Genomic DNA, 24,080 nt, shown 5'->3' with positions numbered 1-24,080 from the left:
CTTTTTACTTTACTCTGAGATAAAGACCCTCACTCACAGCCTCCCAGAAGGTGGGATTTATAAGCAGCGACTGTGTAACTGAGGCTGAATCTGTGCTGTTGTGTTTGAAAATATATTTTCCTCATATTTGATGTGTTGTGAAGATATTGGAATGTGGCTGCTACCAAATTGCAGTGAGAGAGAGATGTGGCTTTGCAGGAGGAGCTTCCCTCCCCATTTCCCCATGGAAATCCCTGAGAAATAGCAAACGTGGGCCCACAACACGTCATTATTTGAAACGGTCAGACAGAAACTTATCAGAGAGAGCATTTTAATCCCCATTCATCCCCAGACGGGGAAACAGAGCAGAGATCAGGACAGATTATCCAGAGTAGGAGAGACCGGGGCAGAGATGGGGTATTGGATATATATATAGATCTGGGGGGAAAGCAAGAGAGACACAGAGGGGGCTGGACAGGTTCAGAGATAGAGGCAGAGAAAGAGAGAAACAGCACGAGAAAGAGGGAATCAGAGAAGGGTGTGACTGTGCTCGAAGTGGAAGGTTCCCTGTTCAGATCGAATGTACAAACAGCACCAATGCTGGAGTGACTTATTATTTTCATTTGCGGGGGGGGAGAAATGGAGGGGAGAGAGAGGGAGATGTGTGGTTCCCTCATTTCCCACTCACTTTACCCCAATCCTCACTTCAAAATCACTTTGTATCTGGCCCTGTTCAAGCTGTGTGTGTGGGATCTTGCTGTGCACTCATGCTCTGTCCCCCTGCCCCATATTCCTCACACTATGACAGAGCCCCATGCTTTAAACATAAAAAGATGGAGGGGAAGGAGGGTGGGGTAGAGAGAGAGAGAAACAGGGTGAACAGAGAAGGGGTGGGGAGTGTTGGGGGTCAGTGGAGGGAGGGGTGGGGGAAAGAGACAGAGGCTCTGGGGGTGGGGGGTGTCCTCCTGCAGTGTGGGACTCCCTGTGGGATCCTGATTGCAGCATTCCCAGTCTCTCTCTCTCCCTCTCACTGTGACGCACTCGGGAGGGAGAGGGAGCTGAAATTCAAATTCCTGAGCCTGGGGGAAAGGCTTGTTCTCAATCCCAGAGTCCTGCTTGTGTTTTCAGACAGGGCGCTGGGATTTGTGGGTGTGGATGGAGAAGATTGTTCTGTTTAACTGGGCGGTGGGAGAGAGGGGGGTTTGTTCTTTCTACCTGAGGAATAATGCAGCCTCTGTGACTAGGCCGCACTTCACGGCCTAAATCTCAGCAGCACTTTTGCATTCGCTTAATTCCCCAACAGGGTTTAAGTGGCTGAATTCAATGGTTCAATAAAATGTGAAGCAGCCGCTTCAGGGTGGGATTGTGGGTTTTCCTGCTCCCGCCCCCCCTCTCATTTCCCTTTTGATTGTGAGTTTTATTTTAAACGGTCAGACAGAAACTTAAGAGAGAGCATTTCAATCCAGATTCACCCTGAGATAGAGAAACAGAGCAGAGATCAGGACAGGTTATCCAGAGACAGGAGCAGAGACGGGGTATTGGACAGATATAGATCTGGGGGAAGTGTGTAAGAGACGGAGAGGGAGAAACAGAGCGGGGGGGCGGAGAGGTGACTGATAGAAGTGGGAACTTCATTGGGGCCTCCTGTGTTTATTCACTGGCCTGTCTCTGGAGTAAAGCCCCCAGAATGCTTTGACGTGTTTAATAAATTCAATATCGGGACAGTCAGGAGGCAGTTGGAAGTTCATTGCATTTGAAACGTGTTCCCATTTTGTCAGGGTTTAATAATGAGGAGGTGAAACTGAATGTTTCCCTCACCCCCCCCCCCCCCCCACCCACCCAGTGAGATTGTGAATTTCAGCAAGTCCTGGGATCTTGCTGTGCCTTTTATTGTTTATAATCAGCTTTTGTTTTGTGTTTAATCAAATTTGACTTTATTTTCTCTTTCTCTCTTCCAAGGAGAATTCCTTTGGAAACTTTGGCGATGCAGAGAGCGAATAGTTTTGCCGTGAGGAATCCTCGGACAAGAGCTATAACCAGAGAGAAAAATATTAATAAAAGTCCCCGTGTCTTTGTCGTTCATTTTTATTCACAGATAGACTGGTGGGGATTTTACACTGAGGGTTAGTGGTCTGTGTGTCAGGGGGAGGGGGTATTCCCAGTGATCCCTGCTCCAATGTAATCCCACAGATTTCAATCCCTCTCCCTGAAGCTCTGTCTGTGCAACTCCCCATCCTCAGAACTGTTTCTCCACATCTTTCCAATCCCTGTCTCTCCCCATCCTTTATACCTCAGCCTCTCACAATGGCAGCATCTTTCCCTTTTTCTCTCCTTCTATCTTTCACTCTCTCTCTGAAACTTTGTCACTGTCTTGCCAAAGCCCACCTTTCTATTTATCTCGACATCTCACTTTGTATCTCAGCCTCTCTGGACATCTCTCTCTCTCTCTCTTTGTGGATCATTTTATCAATCACAGCAGCCTCCTCTCCGTCTCTCTCTCTCTCTCTGCTCCCCCCTCGATCTCTGCTCCCTCTCTGTGAAAAATTCTGTCTGAAGTACAGCAGCATTCTCTCTCACTCCCCATCTCTATATCTTTTCACAATAACTTCATTGCAGTGTTAATGTAAGCCTACTTGTGATTAACAAATAAAATTTTAACTTTAACTCTGCTTTTATTTGTCTCTTATCTCTCCCCTATCTCCTTCACTCTCTCTATCTGCTTCCCCCTCTCTCTGATCTCTGCTTCCTTCTCTGTGAATCAGTCTGAATTACAGTCGCATCCTCCCCATCTCCATCTCTCTGATCTCTGCTTCCCCCTCTCTGTGAATCATTCCGTCTGAATTACAGCAGCATTCTCTCTAACTCCATCTCTACTTCTCTGTCTCTTATATATCTCTCTCTCTCGAGGGGGACGGGCCAGATCACGGGTTTGCTGTTCACAAGCAGCAAAGGCCCAGGAACGCAGAGGGAGGGAATCGGGGGCAATTCAGAGGGATTCAGCACTGCTGAAAGGGGGGAGTGTGTAATACAGGGGCTTGTTCAGAGCCAGGGGCTATTAGACAGAGAGGGAAGGGGCCGGTGGGGGAGGCTGTTGTACAAGAGGGGGGAATATTATAACACAGGCTGACCAGAGTCAGGGGTTATCAGAGAAAGGGGGCAATGGAGATGGGGGGGAAGAATCTGTCTGTTGTACAGGATGGGGGTGGGGGATGTTATAACACAGGCTGCTCAGTGTCAGGGCAATTAGTCATTTGAACGTTAATGTTTAAAATGGGCACAGTTTCCACATCCAACTCCACCAGGAGCTGTTTACAGGGGGGTGGTGGACGGGGATGGACGCGCGGTGGGGGGGGAGGGGGGGTACTAATTAGAAAGGGGGGATCTGTCAGTCCAGAGGCTGTTCACAGGGAGGGAGTGGGAATTTGCCAGGTTGAGAGGGGAGGCGGGGGGAAAGAGGGGAACTTAGAGGGATATTCAGCTGGGGGGCTTTGAAGATGGTTTGGGCAGTGGGGGGAGCGGGGTACGGGGCTCAGAGGGAAGGATCGGGAGATTTAGAGGGATTGTGAGGAGGGACGACAGAATTGGCTGGAGTGGGGGGGGGGGGAATTGAGAGGGATTAAAGGGAGAGAGTGGAGAGGGAGACTCAGGGATTGTGGTAGGGAATTAGAGGGATTCAGGGGGATTTAAGGGCCTCATGGGGACTTTGGGATTTAGCGGGGCTGAGAGGGAGGGAATCGGGGGGAATTGAGGGGGATTCGGGAAGGGGGGGCTTAGAGGGGGATTTCTGCGGTTCTGAGGGATACAGGAGGGATTGGGGGCTTACGGGGATTACAAGACATGGTTTGGTGCTCAGACAGATTGAAGGGGTGGGATTGGAGAGGGAGCAGGATTCGGGGGCAGAGGAATGTGGCGAGGGTGGGGGCGATCTCGGGAGACGTTCAGGGGGGATTCTAGAGGAATCTCAGGGGCTTAGAATCTGGGGAGGGTCTGGATGGGGTAGGGAGTCAGAGAGGGAGTTAGCGGGAGGGGAGGGGGAGTCGGGGTGGAGGGAAAGGGTTGAGGGCGGGTTGGATTCATAGGGATTTGGGAGGGGGGAAATTCAGAGAGGGATTTAGGGTGGGGCCTTGCATCAGGGTTCGAATTAGGGGGGTGTCGAGCGATTCGGAGCGGGGGGGGGGTGACTCAGAGGGATTCTGGGGTGGGGAGGACTGAGGAAGGATTGGGTGCAGGCGTCAGGGGGGCTTGGGTTTGGCAGGGGGGCAGAGGGAGCCTTTGGGGGGGGCTGAGGAATTGGGGCAGGAACTTGGAGGATTCAGGGGGCTGAGAGTCAGATTGGCAGTGGGTGTCAGAGAGATTGAGCGGGGGGAGGGGGTGCTTACAGATTCGGATGAAAGGAGATGGGGCAGAGGGACAGGGAATCAGGTGGGGGAAAGGGGAGTTTTGGGGGGGAATTAGTGGAGATTGAGGCGGGGGGGTTGAGAAGGATTGGGAGTGGCTCAGAGGGCTTTGCCGGTGAGTTCCTGAGAGAGAGCGAGTGGGGGGTGATTAGAGTGGGATTGGAGAAGATTGGGCAGAGAGGATCGGGGGGAGGGGCAGAGAGGATCGGGGGGAGGGGCCGAGAGGATCGGGGGGAGGGGCAGAGAGGATCGGGGAGGGGCAGAGAGGATCGGGGGGAGGGGCAGAGAGGATCGGGGGAGGGCAGAGAGATTGGGCAGCAGGAAGGGTTAGAGGGGTTTTAAGTGGAGGGATTTAGAGTGGGTTTCTGGAGTGGGGATTTAAGGAGGGGTTTGGGGGGAAGCTGGAGGCGGGGAGGAAAGCTGGGGGGGGGAAGAGGGGAATTTGGGGGTGAGAGACTGAGGGCGGGGGGTTTAAAAGGATTGGGAGTGGGTTCAGGAGAGGGGTTCGGGGGGGATTGAGCTGAGAGGGGAATCTATAGGGCATTGGCAGTAAGGGGAGGGGGGATTCAGCAGCGGGTTTTGGGTCTGTTGGTGGGGGGGGGCAATGTCGGGGGGGGGCAATGTCGGGGGGGGGCATGTCGGGGGGGGGCATGTCGGGGGGTGTCATGTCGGGGGGGGGCATGTCGGGGGGGGGCATGTCGGGGGGGGGCATGTCAGGGGGGGGCAATGTCGGGGGGGGGCAATGTCGGGGGGGAGGCATGTCGGGGGGGGGCAATGTCGGGGGGGGGCAATGTCGGGGGGGGGCAATGTCGGGGGGGGGCATGTCGGGGGAGGGCATGTCTGGGGGGGGCAAGAATGTCGGGGGGGGGGAATGTCGGGGGGGGGGGAATGTCGGGGGGGGGGCATGTCGGGGGGGGGGCATGTCGGGGGGGGGGCCATGTCGGGGGGGGGCATGTCAGGGGGGGGCAAGTCAGGGGGGGGGGCATGTCGGGGGGGGGCATGTCGGGGGTGGGGGGCATGTCGGGGGGGGGGCCATGTCGGGGGGGGGGCCATGTCGGGGGGGGGGCATGTCGGGGGGGGGGCAATGTCGGGGGGGGGGCAATGTCGGGGGGGGGCAATGTCGGGGGGTGGGCAATGTCGGGGGGGGCAATGTCGGGGGGGGCAATGTCGGGGGGGGGCAAGAATGTCGGGGGGGGCAATGTCGGGGGGGGGCAAGAATGTCGGGGGGGGGGCCATGTCGGGGGGGGGGGCATGTCGGGGGGGGGGGCATGTCGGGGGGGGGCCATGTCGGGGGGGGGGCCATGTAGGGGTGGGGGGGGGCCATGTCGGGGGGGGGGCCATGTAGGGGTGGGGGGGGGCCATGTCGGGGGGGGGGGGGCATGTCGGGGGGAGGGCAATGTCGGGGGGGGGGCAATGTCGGGGGGGGGGCAATGTCGGGGGGGGGGCAATGTCGGGGGGGGGGCAATGTCGGGGGGGGGCAATGTCGGGGGGGGGCAATGTCGGGGGGGGGGGAATGTCGGGGGGGGCAATGTCAGGGGGGGGGCAATGTCAGGGGGGGGGCAATGTCGGGGGGGGGCAATGTCGGGGGGGGGGGGAATGTCGGGGGGGGGGCAATGTCGGGGGGGGCAATGTCGGGGGGGGGCAATGTCGGGGGGGGGCAATGTCGGGGGGGGGCAATGTCGGGGGGGGGCAATGTCGGGGGGGGGCAATGTCGGGGGGGGGCAATGTCGGGGGGGGTCAATGTCGGGGGGGGTCAATGTCGGGGGGGTCAATGTCGGGGGGGGGGGCAATGTCGGGGGGGGTCAATGTCGGGGGGGGTCAATGTCGGGGGGGGGGCAATGTCGGGGGGGGGCAATGTCGGGGGGGGGCAATGTCGGGGGGGGCAATGTCGGGGGGGGGCAATGTCGGGGGGGGGCAATGTCGGGGGGGGGCAATGTCGGGGACGGGCAAGAATGTCGGGGGGGGCAATGTCGGGGGGGAATGTCGGGGAGGGTTAGGGCAAAGTCGGGGGGGGGAATGGGGGGAAAATGTCAGGGGGGAGATTGAGAGAGAGAGAGATTGAGAGGGAGAGAGATTGAGGGAGAGAGATTGAGAGGAAGAGAGATTGAGAGAGAGAGAGATTGAGAGGGAGAGAGATTGAGAGGGAGAGAGATTGAGAGGGAGAGAGATTGAGAGGGAGAGAGATTGAGAGAGAGAGATTGAGAGAGAGAGAGATTGAGAGGGAGAGAGATTGAGAGGGAGAGAGATTGAGAGGGAGAGAGATTGAGAGGGAGAGAGATTGAGAGGGAGAGAGATTGAGAGGGAGAGAGATTGAGAGGGAGAGATTGAGAGAGAGAGAGATTGAGAGGGAGAGAGATTGAGAGGGAGACAGATTGAGAGGGAGACACATTGAGAGGGAGAGAGATTGAGAGGGAGAGAGATTGAGAGGGAGAGAGATTGAGAGGGAGACACATTGAGAGGGAGAGAGATTGAGAGGGAGAGAGATTGAGAGGGAGAGAGATTGAGAGGGAGAGAGATTGAGAGGGAGAGAGATTGAGAGGGAGAGAGATTGAGAGAGATTGAGAGGGAGAGAGATTGAGAGGGAGAGAGATTGAGAGGGAGAGAGATTGAGAGAGAGAGAGATTGAGAGAGAGAGAGATTGAGAGGGCGAGAGATTGAGAGGGAGAGAGATTGAGAGGGAGAGATTGAGAGCGAGAGAGATTGAGAGATTGAGAGAGAGAGAGATTGAGAGAGAGAGAGATTGAGAGGGAGAGAGATTGAGAGGGAGAGAGATTGAGAGGGAGAGAGATTGAGACGGAGAGAGATTGAGAGGGAGAGAGATTGAGAGGGAGAGAGATTGAGAGGGAGAGAGATTGAGAGAGAGAAAGGTTGAGAGAGAGAAAGATGGAGAGGGAGATTGAGAGGAGGCTGCAAACAGAGAGAAAAGCAGGGCTGAGGCGGGAAAGGTGCAGACAGAAAGTGAAGAGGTTCATACTCACCATCGCACATGTTTTCCCTCGGTGATCTCTCCAACTCCTTCCATCCCCTCTCCCATGGTGGGGAGAGAGATCCAGGAACAGGGGCTTTGTGCTGGGAAAGGGGGGGTTACAATATCAGAGCTGGAACTCCATGCAAGCACACACTGACTCACTCACTCACAAAGACACAGCTTACCTGATACTTACCAACCCACGTGGAGAGACAGAACAATGCATCGCCAGCCTTTTTATAACCTCACTGAGTCCCACACCTCCCCAATCAATCCTCATCCAACCACAGCTCCTACACCTCACCTGAACACACCTCCTCCTACCTGGCCCAGTCCAACACCAACCTGTCTCTGAGTGTGTGGGGGGTGTGTGGGTGTGTGTGGGTTAGTGAGCACCAGGCAAATGGTTCATCCCAAGGCTCTCCCTCCCCCCCCAATCCCAGCTTCACATCACCAGCACTGGGAGCTGAGAGAAGATGGATTTAAATGAACCAGCAGCCCTGCACTGCCAGAGAGAGAGAGAGAGAGAGAGGCCAGGTCTGAATGTGGATTGTACAACTTGTTCATCCAGGACTCCATCCGCTACAGGTTTGCACCCTTTGCTGATTCTTGCAAAGTTCACTTTTCCTTAAGTTGCCTGAACTGAAACAATATCTTGCAAAGTTCTTTGTTGCTGCGTTTACAAATCCCACTTCTGATTTACAATGCTGTGTGTCCGGGTGTGTGAGTGTGTGTGTGTGCCCTGTGCTTCATGGTTAATCACTCACCACTGATCAGAGCTGCAAAATAAAGCGTTTAGCCTTTTTTTAACAGAAGCACTGGCTGGGGGGCGGGGGGGAGGGAGAGAATGAGAGTGAAGTTTCTGTCTGATAAATGCTGGAAATGTGTCTTTAACCAGCAGCTCTGCAGAGAGACAGATGCAGGATTTTAAACTCTCTGGGAGCTGCAGGCAGGAACTCACACACACACACACACACACAGATAGACATCAGCTCCTGTTTCACACCAACAACCAGGCTGGAGTCTATGCAGCTAATTTCCATCCAGAAATGTACTTGATCCATGAAGTCAGTGAGGGTTACATTCCCATGACTTCCCATTCAGTCCAATCCAGTTCAGTTTGTTGGAATGCAGTGTGGGAGCCTCTGAGGGAGTTTGGCTCTGGGGGGGGGGGGGGGGTTCACTTTTCTCTCATTCAATCTCTCCTGTCTTCCACCCTCTCACAGACCTTCCTTTCGTCCCTGTCCCACCCGCCCCTTTCTCCAAACCTGTTACATTTCTAACTTTCCCCAGTTCACAGGAAAGGTCACAGAGCTGAAATGTTAACTCTGTTTCTCTCTCTCTCTCTGCACAGATGCTGCCGAACCTGCTGAGTTTAATTCCAGCATTTCCCTGTTTTCTAAGATTTCACAGAATAGTGTTGGTGCAGGAGGAGGCCATTTGGCCCATCGTGTCTGCACCAGCTCTCCAATGTGGATTGAGTGGACAGAAACAAGGAGTTGGAATGAATGGGTTACTTTTGGGTTGACAGCTTCTAACTAGTGGAGTACGGCAGGGATCAGTGTTTGGGTCTCAGCTATTCAGAATCTATATCAATGATATGGATGTGGGGATCAAATATAATATTTCCAAATTTGCAATAACTGGAAAGCTAGGTGAAAATCTGAATTGTGAGGAGGATGCAAAAATGTTTCAAGGGGATGTGGAGAGGCTCAGGGAGCGGCCAAAGGATTGCCAGCTGGACGCCAAGGTGGAAAAATGTGAGGTTATCTAATTTTGTAGGAAAAACAGACATTAAGACAACTTCAAGATATTTTGATGTCCTTGTTCATGAGGCACTGAAAGCGAAGATGAGAGCAGTTAAGATAACACATGGTATGTTAGCCATTATTCTAAGAGGATTTGAGTGGAGGAAAAAGATGTCTTCCTGCAATTAAATGCAGCCTTGCTGAGACCAACCTGGAGGATTGTGTACAGGTTTGGTCTCCTGGCTGAAGCAAAGATGTACTTGGCATGTAAAGAAGGTTCACTAAAATAGGTCCAGGGACAGATGGGTTGTCTATGAGGAACAAAAACACTTTATTCTCAGGCCTTTAGAAGAATGATCGCTGAACTTATTCAAACCTACACTAATTTATGGGGTTCAATAGGCCAGATGTAGAAAGGATGTTTCCCCTTGCTGGAGGGTCTGAAACCTGGGACACAGTCTGAGAATAAGGGGCAGTTATTTAGGCTGAGATGAGGGGTATTTATTTCCCATTAGAATGCTGGTGAATCAAGGAATGCAGGGATAATGCTGGAAATGGTGTTGAAGCCGAGGATCAGCCATGGTCACATTGAATGATGGAGTGGATTTGAAGGACAGAATGGATGACTCCTGCTCCTGTTTCTTAACATTCTTACTGCAATAGGAATGGAAGGTAAGAGTAAGAAGGTTTTGCTGCAGCTTTACACGACCTTCATTAGATCACAACTGGAGTAATGTGTATAATGTTGAGCTCTTTACTTAAAAAAGGATAGAATTGTATTGGAATGAGTTCAGCGAAAGTTCACTCAGCTGATTCCTGGGATGGAGAGGTTTATTTTACGAGGAAAATTTGAGCAGATTGGAGCAATATCTATGAAAGTTCAGAAGATTAAAAGGTTACCGCGTTGAGGGGATGAGACAGGGTGGTTGCTGAGAGGCTGTTTCTTCGTGTAAGAGAAACCAGAACAAGGGGACAGATTTTAAAATGTATTTGTCAGTCCCTTAAGACTGAGATGAGGAGAAATTTATTTTTTAGATGGTGGCTGGTCAGTGGAATTCTCTTCCCTGGAGACTAGTGGCGGCAGAATCATTGAATATATTCAAGGCTGAGTTCAGAATGATTTTGGATTGAGAAGCGAATCAAGGGTTACGGGGAAAAGAGTTGAGACTATAATTAGATCAGCCGTGATGGAGTATGCTCGAGGGGCTGAATGGCCTTCTGCTGCTCCGAGGTATTTTGTTCTTATCCCAATACGTCCTTCAGACTGCTCTCTGTGACCAGTGATGGATAAACAAGCTCTATGTTTTGTCCTCACCAGACGCTCTCCTGTGCCCATTCATTAGGCCACCCACTCAACCCATCTCACCAGCAGTAATTACCCACTCTGCCCCAGGCCTTCCTGATCCAGCACTTCATCTTCCATTGGCGTAAGGATGGCAAGACCTGGATGTCTCCACTCTTCTTCACTCGTTCCCTGATGATGTTTGCTCTCTTTCCAAACACATAAATTGTTACTCACTCATCAAACACATGCAGTAGCCCAGGGTTGTCCAACGTGTGGACCAAGGGGCGAATGTGACCCTCGAAGCCCCTCAATGCGGCCCCCGGAGCGAGTTTCCAGAATCTCAGTCACACAGTTCAGTTTGAATGGAAGAATCTGCATGGAGCTGCTCCTCCAATCACATCCCGTTTCTTTCCCATGTTTGCTGCTGATAGGTTTTTGAGCCAATCTGCAGTAAATGTGGGAGAGAAACAATTTGTGATTGATGAGGATTAAACTCTAATAATCATCTTTATTTATTACTCATTATTGTGCTCAGCAAGTTGTTTCTTTTCATATCTCAGTTTAGTTTTTAATTGAAATTTCTGCTGTGCCAAACTTTATCATTCTGAAATTTACTCATCGGCCCCTTGAGTGAGAAAAACATTGACGTGTGTTTGCCCAGTGAATATGTTGGTCAACCCTGCTCTAGCTATGCTGGTGCCAGCCTAACGGACATGTCTCTGACAGTCAATGCTGCTGCCTTTGCATTGTAAGAGTTTTAACAACACCAGGTTAAAGTCCAACAGGTTTTTTTTGTAGCAAATACCATTAGCTTTCGGAGCGCTGTGTGGAGTTTGCACGTTCTCCCATGGTCTGCCTGAGTTTCCTCCGGGTGCTCCGATTTCCTCCCACAGTCCAAAGCTGTGTGGGTTAGATGGATTGGCCGTGCAAGATTGCCCCTTGGTGTCAGGGGGACTAGAAGGGTAAATACATGGGAACAAGGCCTGGCTGGGATTGTTGTTGGTTAAAGCTCAATTGGCCGATTGGCCTCCTTCCGCACTGAGGGGATTCTATGATTGTATCGAGTTAAAGAGGACTAATGTTCAGTTTTATGTGCAAAAAATGAGATGTGTCCCAAGATCTGTAGGTTAGGGGGATTCGCAAGGTAAATGCTTGGGGCAACGGGGATAGGGCAGATTCTGGGTCTGGGTAACATGCTCGTTTGGAGAGTCAGTGCAGACTCGATGGACCAAATGACCTCCTTCTGCACTGTCGGGATTGTATGCTGAGCAAAGTTGCCAATTGATAGCAAAAGGAAGAATCTTCTGGCTATATCCTTGCCCCGTTCATGAGTGGAAATATCCCAGTTTGTCATGAATGGCAACAGATGATCTGTCACCCAGATCCACATCAAGGCAGGTGAGAGACCACCTACAGTGGGAAAGACTGAGGTCGGGAACAAGTGAGGGAGAAAGGGAAAGAAGTGGAATGACAAAGGGAAATGGATCGAGAGAAAGATATATTTTGACAGCAAAGGTGACCAAGGAATTAATAGAGAAAGGGAAACAACAATAGAAGATAGAGATGATGAAAAAAAGACAGATGTACAGGCAACCGGGGGACAAGCAGAAAGAGGGAGCAAGTCAGATCCACAGGAAAATACACAAACAGAGGGAGAGAGAAAGAGCGAGAGACCGTGCAAAAGGCAAAGGGACCAAATGACAATAAACGTTTTACGAAATGAGAGACAGAGTTGGGAAGAAAGAAAATATAATTAAAATGGAGGGAGTGAATTGTAAAACAAAAGATTGGATTTGATTTGATTTATTATTGTCACATGTATTAACATGCAGTGAAAAGTATTGTTTCTTGCGGGTTATTCAGACAAAACATACTGTGATAGAGAAGGAAAGGAGAGAGTGCAGAATGTAATGTTACAGTCACAGCTAGGGTGTGGCCAAATCTATGAGAAATTACATTAAGGCGTTGTTAGAGAGTTTTAAAGAGTTAGAATGAAGTTTTAGAGGCACAGAACAAGAGTAAAAGATAAAATTAGAAGCTGGGCACAGCTCGCCTCGCTCCGAAGAGAACAAGCATGGGCTTGAGAAGTTTGGACCCTGTGGGGTGACAGTTGTCTGAATACAGATTCTATCTTATTGTAACATTCAGGTACCACGTGTACTGAGCTCACCAGCGTTCTGTCTGTATTGTGTGAATCCAGTCTTGAAATATCCACTCATGTTGCTAATTCTGCCAAGACAGAAACAGAAAGAGTGTCCCTCAGATTGTTTTCCAATCATTTCCCTATTACGGATATGGTGATGGTGGTGTCCTGGCCGTGATCTTGGGTATCTCCAGGGCACCTTGCAGGATGGCAGTATGGCACAGTGGTTAGCACTGCTGCCTCACAGCATCAGGGATCCCATTTCAATTCCTGGGATTCCATCAGCACCAGTGAAGCTTCTTTTTTAAACTTTGTTCCATTCTCACATCTCGCCTGTTGGGATTTCTCCTATTACAAGAACGTGTGGTGTTCCTCTGGAAAGAATCCACTGTGAGCAAGTCCAGTTTCTCGCAGCTCCCCAATGTCCACATTCAGCCTTGTAAATTCAGTCTCGGTCACAGCCGTCCCGTGTACATCATCAACCTGCATAAGTTCATTGGTAAGGTCAGGGCACATCGTGCTGATGTTTCAGCTTGAGATGCAAAAGACTGATTTGATTTGAATTGATTTGGTTTATTATTTTCACATATAATAAATATGTGATCCAAGCCGGGAATCGAACTCAGGTCCCTGTGAGACAGCAGTGCTAACCATTGTGCCACCATGCTGCCGACTCAAGAACAGCTTCTTCTCTGCTGCCATCTGACGTTTTAATGGGCCCACATCGCATTCAGATGATCTTATTCTACACCCTCGCTCTGAGTCCAACATTACATTCTGCACTCTCTCCTTCTCTATGTTCAGGGTTACAGTGTTACAGAGTTCAGTGTTGGGCCAGGGAGATGGTGTCTGTGGACCTGTTGGGGAGGTAGGTGAACTGTAGTGTATCCAGGCAATCTGGGAGGCCGGAATTGATTCATGCCATGACTAACCTTTTGATGCATTTCATAACATTGGATATACAGTGAAAAGTGTTGTTGCTTGAGTGCCATACAGACAAAGCATACTGTACATAGAGAAGGAGAGAGTGCAGAATGTAATGTTGCAGTCATAGCTCGGATGTAGTAAAAGATCATCTTAATGCAATGTGGGTCCATTCAAACGTCTGATGGCAGCAGAGAAGCTGTTCCTGAGTCGGCAGAATGGTGGCACAATGGTTAGCGCTGCTGTCTCACAGGAACCTGAGTTCGATTCCTGGCTTGGATCACTGTCTGTGTGGAATTTGCACATTCTACCCGTGTCGGCATGGGTTTGCTCTGGATGCTGCGGTTTTCACCCACAGTCCAAAATGTGCAGGTTGGGTTGATTGGCCATGTTAACTGCCCATGAGCGTCCTGGGATATGTATGTTTGGGGGATTAGAAGGGTACATATGTGGGACTTTGGTGATAGGGCCTGGGTGGGATTGTTGTCGGTGTAGACTCGATGGGTCAAATGGCCCCCCTTCTGCACTGTAGTGATTCTATGATTCTATGAGTCGGTTGGTCCATGACCTCACACATTTTCTATCTTCTTCTCTGATGGAACAAGTGAGAAGAGTTTATGTCCGTGGTGCGCTATTCCTGAATTAGGCTGGTTGCTTTTGTGAGGCAACGGGAGGTTGAGACAGAGTTAATGAGTGGGAGGTTGGTTTGAGTGATGGACTGGTCTGCATTCACCAAGCTTTGAAGTTTCTCGCAGTCTTGGACAGAGCAGGAGCCATACCAAGCTAGAATGTTATTTATGGTGCATCTGTAAAAGTTGATGAGAGTCGCAGCTGACATGCCAAATGTCCCTAAACCTCTGAGAAAATAGAGGCGTTCGGAGACTTTTTTAATTATAGGGACGTCATGGAGGAACCAGGAAAGGTTTTTCGTGATGTGGACCCTAAAACGTGAAGCTCTCGACTATTTCAACTTCATCCCATTGATGTAGATCGGGGCATGTACTCCACTAGGCTTCCAGAAGTCGATTTGCTTTGTTGACATTGAGGAAGAGATTATTGTTGTCGCCCCAGTTCACCAGATTCTCTGTCTCTTCCTCCGACCCACTGCAGGTGTCATCAGCAAACTTGGGAACCGAGTTGCAGGGGAATTTGGCCACACAGTCACCAGTGTATAAGGAGTATAGTAAGGGGCTGAGGACGCAGCCTTACGGGGCACCGCTGTTCAGGATGATTGTGAAGGAGATGTTGTTGATTGTCCTTAATTTTGCTCTCTATGGATTAGGAAGTTGAGGATCCAATTGCAGAGGCAGGAGCCAAGCCCAGCGCCACGAACTTTGGACATGAGTTTCGTAGGACTAATGGTGTTGCAGGCTGAGCTGTAGTTGATAAACACGAGTCTGTGTTCCAGGGTTCACTGTCGGGCCCGGGAGATGGCATTGTGGACCTGTTGTGGATGTCGGTGAACTGTCGTGGATCCAGGCAATCTGGGAAGCCGGAACTGATTCATGCCATGACTAACCTTTTGATGCATTTCATAATATTGGACATCAGAGTCACCGGACGATAGGCATTAAGGCAGCCTGCTTGGCTTTTCCTTTGGTACTGGCCTTTGTTTGAGTTTTACCTGGTGCATAGATTGGCAACCTTCCTGCCGAGAGACGACTGCAGCTGCACTGGTCCAGTAGACCAACGTGGGACAGCAGTAATCGCACTGAGCATTATGGACGATAGCGATTCGCTGAACCCTGAAACTTTCTCCCACTCTTGAAAGAAACACTGGAAGTTGTGTTCTGTGCCAATCGAGTGTGAGATTACTATTTTTTCCTGTGTTGTGCTAACAGTGGCCACAATGCTGTGATCTCCTCTCCAGGGTACAGTTCTGTGTAAATATAATAGAGATTCTGTGCTGTCAAGGCATCAGGATCTCCCTCTGCCAATTGTTAGTATTGTCCAGAGGCAAGGGTCAAACCAGCCCTCTTTGGTCCCAGCTCTGTTGCAGGGGTTGTCAGTAAACTGTCTGAGAGACGACAGATTACCATCTACAGGATTCCAGTCTGGATTTTCTGTCAGGGTTTACTCCCTCACCCTTGGAGCTGAGTGAGGGTCAATGTTGTGGACTCTCCGGAAAGCTCTCTCCCAAATGTATACCAGTGTGTTGCTACCATGGACTGCACGGTGACACAGTAGTTAGCACTGCTGATTCACAGCGTCAGGGAGCTGGGTTCAATTCCAGGCTTGGGTCACTGTCTGTGTGGAGTTTGGACCTTCTCCCCGTGTCTGTGTGGGTTTCCTCCGGATGCTCCACTTTCCTCTCACACTGCAAAAGACGTGCTGGTTTAAAAAAAAGATTTAAGTCATTTTATGTGTATACATTCTTTTTTATTTTAACCCATCCTCAGTCCAAATGGTAACTTCTTTCCCTGAATCCTGTCTAATTTTATTCTTTATTTCCCTTCCTGACAGTGAACATAATCACAATTGTGACACTGACGAGCAGAAACTGTGGTCTGTCCAAATGTGTGACTCGTTACCTGGTGGCCATGTCAGCGGGGGATCTGCTGGTCGTTATCCTCGACCTGATATTCAGACACATTCCCATTCTTTATCGGGAACAGTTTGATTTCCTGCTGTCGGTCCCCGTGTGTAACATCCACGCCGTCCTGCTTTATGCAGCCACTGACTGTTCTGTCTGGTTCACCGTCACTTTCACCTTTGATCGATTTGTGGCCATTTGCTGCCCCAAGCTGAAGAGTAAATATTGCAGTGAGAAATCGGCGGCTGTGGTTCTGGGAACAGTGACGGTGCTGAGCTGTTTAAAGAACATCTTCTGGTATTTTATGTTATTAAATAGATATTGGCTGCTGAACGACCCCTGGTTTTGTGATGTCACAATGGATGTTGTGGAATCTCCGGTCTGGGGAACAATCGAGTTCCTCCACAACATTCTAACCCCGACTGTCCCGTTCGTCCTGATTCTGCTGCTCAACGTTTTCACCGTCAGACACATTTTAATGAGCAGCAGAGCCCGCAGGAGACTCCGGGCTCACAGCAGTGGGGAGAATCCCAGAGACCCAGAGATGGAGAGTCGCAGGAAATCCATCATTTTACTGTTTGTTATCTCAGCCAATTTCATCCTCTTATGGTCGACATTAATGGTTTTTTCAATATGGCGTCGGATGTATGATTTGGGCTATCAGTCGGTATGGTTAGATTACTATGTTATGGAATTTGGTTTCATGTTGCAACTCACAAGTTGTTGTACAAACACTGCCATTTATGCTGTGACACAGACTCACTTCAGGCAGCAGCTAATCAATCTGCTGAAAGCTCCCCTTACTGCAATTCTTCAACTCATTAGACCCTGAGAGGAAACTACAGCTAGAAGACCCCTGAATCTTCGTTTTGGACTTTCAAATATAAATAACAAACAGCCTCACAGAGACAGAGAGAGTGACAGATAAAGAGAGAGAGAGCGCAGTGAGAGCAAAACTGGGAGTGATAGAGAGACAGAGGTTGACAGAGAGAGGGAAGGGTACAAATACATGGAGCGTGACACAGTTTGAAAGAGTTTCTAACAGATACACGGAGAGCAACAGAGAGAGCGAGAGAGAGAGAGAGAGAAAGAACAGAGACAGATAGGGACTCTCCCAGAGCGAGAAAAACAGGGATAGAGATTGGGGGAAATGGGGAGGGAGATGGACAGGGAATGAGAAAGGGATATAGATGGAAGGATGTAACGAGAGAGGGAGACTAAAACGGAAAGGGAGACAGAAAGGGAGGCAGAGAGAAACAGAGACAGAGAGCGTCAGTGAATTTGAAACAGTGAGACTGAATGAGTACAATGGACAGAGCAAGAGCAAAAGACAGAGCGAGGTCGAGAGAGAGAAAGACAGAGAAATAAGAAAAGGGGGACAGAGAAGGAGAGGGACATGGAGAGTGAGACTGAGGGGGGAGGAGACACAGAGGAAGAGTGTAGAGAGAAGGTGAATGAGGGAGATGCAGAGAGACAGTAAGAGACACAGAGAAACAGGCGGAGAGAGAGAGAGATATACAGAGAGGGATGCACAGAAAGACAGAAAGAGACAGAGAGAGAGACATACTTAATGACTTTATCGATAACCATCAGGTAGAGTTATTGGAATATCAGCTCCCTGTTTGAGACAGTTAATGCTGTCCAATCCGGGAGCCCTGCAGACGTATATAATATGGTGTGTCTCGGTTACCGGAATTCAGGGTGTGTACACTCTGGGTGTGGATGTGATGGACTGGTGGTTTTATCACTACACTATTAATACAGAAACTCAGCTAAAGTTCTGTGCACCCGGGTTCGAATCCCGTCACAGCAGATGGTGGAATTTGAATAAATATATCTGGAATTCAGAATCAGCTGGTGACCATAAAAGCATTGTCGATTTTTGGAAAAACCCATCTGGTTCACCAATGTCCCAGGGAAGGAAATCTGTCGTCCCTATGTGGTCAGGACTAAATGTGACTCAAAATGGTTGACACTTAATTGTCCTCTGAACATGGGCAACTAGGGATGGGCAATAAATGCTGGCCGGCCAGTGACACCCAAGTCCCAAGAGTGAATACAAATACTTTGTACTGGGAAATTTTAAACAAACGGTAAACTGTTTCTCACAGCTGGATAAATTCCCAATCCCTCTGATCGAGGACTTAGCTTCAAAGCTGGCAGGAGGATTCTTGTTTCCAATTATGAACTTATTCACGTGCACTTATACTGACAGCTAGATGAGGTTTCCCAGCGACATTCAACAATTCATACTCAGAGGAAGTTTAATATTTATAAAGTGTCAAATGTAGGCTTACATTAACACTGCAATGAAGTTAATGTGAAAATCGCCTAGTCGCCACACACTGGTGCCTGTCCGGGTAACCCTGAGGGAGAATTTAGCATGGACTGTACCTAACCAGCACGTCTTTCAGACAGTGGGAGGAAACCAGAGAAACCAGAGTAAACCCACGCAGATACAGAGAGAATGTGCAGACTCCGCACAGACAATGACCCAAGCCAGGAATTGAACCCAGGTCTCTGGCGTTATGAGGCAGCAGCGCTAACCACTGTGACACCTCGTCTACGGTGATAGTTTGGGCAAAGAAATTCCAGAAGGACCTGCATGACGGTGCGGCCCATAATATTGGCCCATATCCAGCTGTGGGCTTTATTTCTGTCCGCCTACCATTATTGATTGGAACACCTTCCAGGAGGCCGAGTCGTTCAGGTAGGTGCCTTGAGTTGGCTACGATTAACAGACACTTGTCATATTCCCAATGGAAGAGACGGTAATCATGAACTTTCTCAAAACTCTCCCAGTGGCAGCCAATAATATTCGGCTGTGGACGTAAGATTCCCCATTCCTGAATGAATTGAAGCAGCGAGTGCTGATGGGGGAATCCACAAGGCCGTTACAGTCTGAATTCACCCATATTGGAATGGCAGAGAGCAGCTGACTGTGGAAGATGGCACACGCCTTTGGGGTTCAAGAGTGTCATCCTGAGCCAGGGTCACCATCCCATGGTGAACATTACCATGGCCACAAAGGAGTGGCAAACTGAAGATCCTCCAAGTTGCCATGTCTGGTGGCCAGGTATGGCTACGAATATTTGCCCGTGGGTCAGTGTTGGCAATATCAACAAGGGCAGAAGTACCACCAATTACTACTCTTCACACTTGGGAATGTCCAGGACATCCGTAGACGTGGCTGCACACGGAGAGTGCCGGTCCGTTCATGGGGTCTATGTTCCTGGTAATGGTAGATGCTGATTCAAAATGGATGGCCGTACACAGGGTGAGTTACTCAAACACAAGGACAAGAGTGGAGAAACTTCACACCTCTTTCATGACACCCGGGATCCCGCAGGTGTTTGTTTCTGAAAATGGACCAACCTTCATCAGTCAGGAATTTGTGCATTCGATGAAGTTGGACAGAATTTGACACGTTAGGGCAGTGTCATATTACCCATCATCCAACGGCCTGGCAGAAAGAGCGGCCCAAACAGTAAAAGCAGGTTCAAAATTCCATCCCTCAGTCTCTTTGGACACCAAACCATCCAGATTTCATCTTCAATTACAGAATGACACCCTCCAACCTCCCCCCGACCTCCCCTCTTCAATAACTGGAATAGCCCCAGCAGAGTTGGTCATAGGAAGTTCACTCCACCCAGTGTTAAGTCTGACCTTCTGAGGGCGGGAGCTGACACCCAGTGCCGTTCCCACCAGCCGGGAGAGGCACCGAAAGGCAGGTGATAGGTTATTGCTAAAGAATCATGGCAATGGATCCACGTGGTTATGAGGCACGGTCGAGTCTGGAACAGGGCCAGTTTCCTATCAAGTCCGCTTGGGAGATACCATCCTATGGGAATGCTTCAATCATCTGCAAGCCATGAAGCCCCAAGCCGTGCAGGAAAAATCAATTCCCAGCAGACCGGGAACTTTGGAAAGAATTCCAGGCTCTCCGGCTCCTGTTCCCCATCTCCGCCAGTGGGAACCTCGGAGTCTGAAATGGACACAGTGGGTTTAGCCTCTCGATCACATTGTCACCCGATAAAGGGAACTCGGGCCACACGCTCATGGTGGAAGAGGCGAGCTCCGGTCTGCTGAACCCCACTCACTTCCGAGGCTGAGCAGCAGGAACCGGACCCAGCATTGAAACTCCAAAAAATGCTTCCAAGGTGGTCAGCCCTCGGCGGTTACTCAGACCTAGAGGGGGAGGGGGTGCAGTGACTTCAATCAGGTTCATGTGTTGGACACGGGCAAATATAAACTACCGAACTGAGGCCTGTGAAATGTGCCCACTCAGGGAGCTCCACAGAGTGCAAGCTGCAGAGAGTGAAGCACTGAGAGCTGGGGTAAGTGTGGGAGTTTAGGGAAGTGGGTGGAGAGGTATTGCTGTGTCTTGTGTCCCTTACTGCCCGGTCCCTTACGGCCAGGTCCAGGGCGGGTAGGTGTCCCCCAGACATTACAGTTCAGAAAGTGACGTGAGCAGATGTGTTTATTGAGACTTTCAGAAGGCTTTCGACAAGGTCTCACATCGCAGACTGCCATGTAAAGTGAAAGCACATGGGATTACAGGCAATGTTTTGAGACGGATAGAAAGCTGGTTCGCAGATAGAAAGCAAAGAGTTGGCAATAAATGGGCCTTTTTCTGATTAGCAGTCAGTGTCTAGTGGGGTTCTGCAGGAATCTGTGCACGGACCCCAACTGCTCACATTATATATTAATTATTCTGAAAATGGAAATAAATGTATCATCTCCAAATTTGCAGATGATAAAAGGTGTGTGAGGGTGAGCTGTGAGAAACATGCAGACATGCTTCAGTGTGATTTGAACAGGCTCAATGTGTGGGCATGTGCAAAGCAGTTGCAGTAAAATGTGGGTAAATGTGAGGTTATCCACTTTAGCATCAATAATAGGAAGACAGATTATTATTTGAATGGGTGTAAATTGAGAGAGGCCTTGGTGTCCGTATGCATCAGGAAGTGAAAGTAAGCGCGCATGTACAACAGGCAGTAAAGAAGACAACTGTAATGCTGCCCTTTATAGGGATAAGATTGGAGTACAGGAAGAGAGATGTGTCACTGCAGTTGTACAGGGCATTGCTGAGGCCACACTTCGAGTACTGTGTGCAGTTTTGGTGTCCTTATCTGAGGAAGGATATCCTCGCTATAGAGGGAGTACAGCGAATGTTTACCAGGCTGATTCCTGGGATGGCAAGTCTGTGATATGAAGAGAGACTCAGTCGGTTAGGGCTTTATTCATTGCAGTTCATTCGAGTGAAACATATATTATTGGACCATGTTTAGACAGGGTAGATTCAGAAAGAATGTTCCTGATGATTAGGGAGTTGAGGACTAGGGTTCATGGTTTGAGGATAAGCATCAACCTTTTAGAACAGAGGTGAGGAGAAATTTCTCCACTCTGATGATCTATGGACTTCGCTACCACAGAAAGTAGCTGAGGCCAAAACCTTTCGTGATTTCAGGAAGAAATTATGTATCGCTCTTGGGGCTAAAGTGATCACGGGATATGGGAACAAGGGATGGTCAGGATATTGAAGTTGATGATGATCCATGATCAAACTGAATGTCGGAGCTGGGTCGAAGGGCCGAATGGCCTGCTCCTGCTGTTCCTATATTTCAATGTTTCTATGATTGTGAAGCTGAGGTGAGTCTGTACACGGTGTGAATCTGAACATGATCCGAGTCCGAACCTTGTGTGAATCTGAACAGCGTCTCTGTCTGAACCTGGGTGGGTCTGAACCTGGTGCGGGGCCTCTCGACATGATTGCCAGCATTCGACTTGCCTTCCTAACTGCCGATTCAACCTGCAGGTTAACCTTTAGAGAATCTTGAACAAGGCCTCCCAAATTCCTTTGTGCATCTGATTTTCTCAGCATATCCCCATTTAGAAAATAGTCTATGCCTCCATTCCTCCTTCCAAAGAGCATAACCTCACACTTTTCCTCATTGTATTCCATCTGCCCCCTCTTTATCCACTGTCCTAACCTGTCCAAGTCCTTCTGCAGCCCTCCTCCTCCCCCTCCCACTTCCGCAATACTCCCTGTCCCTCTGCATATCATTGTATCATCACCAAACTTAGCAACAGTGCCTTCATTTCGTTTTTCCAAATTATTAATGTGTATTGTGAAAATTTGTGGTCCCAGCACCGACCCCTGAGGCGCGCCACTTGTCACCGGCTGCTATCCTGAAAGAAGATCCCTTCATCCCCACTCTCTGCCTTCTGCCAGTCAGCCAATCCTCTATCCATGCCAGGATCTTACCCTCAACACCATTGGCACTTAACTTATATGACGAAGGAAGAGCGGTGGATGTGGTCTATATGGACTTCAGCAAAGCGTTCGATAAGGTCCCCCATGCAAGACTTCTTGAGAAAGTGAGAGGGCATGGGATCCAAGGGGCTGTTGCCTTGTGGATCCAGAACTGGCTTGCCTGCAGAAGGCAGAGAGTGGCTGTGGAGGGGTCTTTCTCTGCATGGAGGTCAGTGACCAGTGGAGTGCCCCAGGGATCTGTTCTGGGACCCTTGCTGTTTGTCATTTTCATAAATGACCTGGATGAGGAAGTGGAGGGATGGGTTGGTAAGTTTGCTGACGACACCAAGGTAGGTGGTGTTGTGGATAGTTTGGAGGGATGTCAGAAGTTGCAGCGAGACATAGATAGAATGCAAGACTGGGCGGAGAAGTGGCAGATGGACTTCAACCCGGATAAGTGTGTAGTGATCCATTTTGGCAGATCCAATGGGATGGAGCAGCAGTATAAAATGAAGGGTACCATTCTTAGCAGTGTAGAGGATCAGAAGGACCTTGGGGTCCGGGTCCATAGGACTCTTAAATCGGCCTCGCAGGTGGAGGATGCGGTCAAGAAGGCGTATGGCGTACTAGCCTTCATTAATCGAGGGATTGAGTTTAGGAGTCGGGAGATAATGCTGCAGCTTTATAGGACCCTGGTTAGACCCCACTTGGAGTACTGCGCGCAGTTCTGGTCACCTCATTACAGGAAAGATGTTGAAGCCATTGAAAGGGTGCAGAGGAGATTTACAAGGATGTTGCCTGGATTGGGGGGCATGCCTTATGAGGATAGGTTGAGGGAGCTTGGTCTCTTCTCCCTGGAGAGACGAAGGATGAGAGGTGACCTGATAGAGGTTTACAAGATGTTGAGGGGTCTGGATAGGGTGGACTCTCAGAGGCTATTTCCAAGGGCTGAAATGGTTGCTACGAGAGGACACAGGTTTAAGGTGCTGGGGGGTAGGTACAGGGGGGATGTCAGGGGTAAGTTTTTCACTCAGAGGGTGGTGGGTGAGTGGAATCGGCTGACGTCGGTGGTGGTGGAGGCAAACTCGTTGGGGTCTTTTAAGAGACTTCTGGATGAGTACATGGGATTTAATGGGATTGAGGGCTATAGATAGGCCTAGAGGTGGGGATGTGATCGGCGCAACTTGTGGGCCGAAGGGCCTGTTTGTGCTGTGGCTTTCTATGTTCTATGTTCTATAACAGTCTCCGATGCTGCGCCTTATCAAAGAAAGATCACCACCAATGCCACCACAATTTCCTCAGCTATGTCTTTATGAAACCTGGGGTGTACTCCATCCGGTCCAGGTGATTTATCCACCCACAGACCTTTCAGTTTCCCCAGAACCTTCTCCTGAGTAATGGCCACTACACTCACCTGTGTCCCCCGACTCTCCTGGAGCTCTGGCATCCCACTGGTGTCTTCAACCGTGAAGACTGATGCAAACTATTCAGTTCCTCTGTCATTTCTTTGTTTCCTATTATTCCTTCTCCAGCCTCATTTTTCAGTGATCCAATGGGTATTTTTGCCTCTCTCTTAACTTATATTGGAAAACCTCCTCCTCTCCTCTTTTATAATACAAGCTCGCTTACACTCATATTTCATCTTCTCCCCTCTTATTGCTTTTTTAAGTTGTCCTCTCCTTGCTTTCAAAAGCTTCCCAATCTTCTGCCTTCCCACTAATCCTTGCCACTAAGGATGCTTTCCCTTTTGTGTTTTTGCTGTCCTTGGCTTCCCCGTCCGCCATGGATTCCTCGTCCTCCCTGTGGCATGTTTCCTCCTCCTTGGGATGAATTCCTGTTGTGCCTCC

The 24,080-nt window shown here is 49.8% G+C and overlaps 1 long non-coding RNA gene across 1 annotated transcript in view; it reads right to left on the bottom strand.

Annotated features, from left to right (window-relative positions):
• Positions 1-14,120: 14,120 nt before the first annotated feature.
• LOC144486508 (uncharacterized) overlaps positions 14,121-24,080 on the bottom strand; it is a 57,972-nt gene continuing 48,012 nt past the window's right edge. The window contains exon 3 of the long non-coding RNA XR_013496277.1: positions 14,121-15,775. This is a non-coding gene — a long non-coding RNA (uncharacterized LOC144486508). The remainder of the gene's footprint in view (positions 15,776-24,080) is intronic.

Source organism: Mustelus asterias, unplaced genomic scaffold, assembly GCF_964213995.1.
Source record: "Mustelus asterias unplaced genomic scaffold, sMusAst1.hap1.1 HAP1_SCAFFOLD_375, whole genome shotgun sequence".
NCBI lineage: Eukaryota > Metazoa > Chordata > Chondrichthyes > Carcharhiniformes > Triakidae > Mustelus > Mustelus asterias.
The sequence above is the reverse complement of the archived record's forward strand: the minus strand, read 5'-3'. Positions and strand labels throughout refer to the sequence as shown.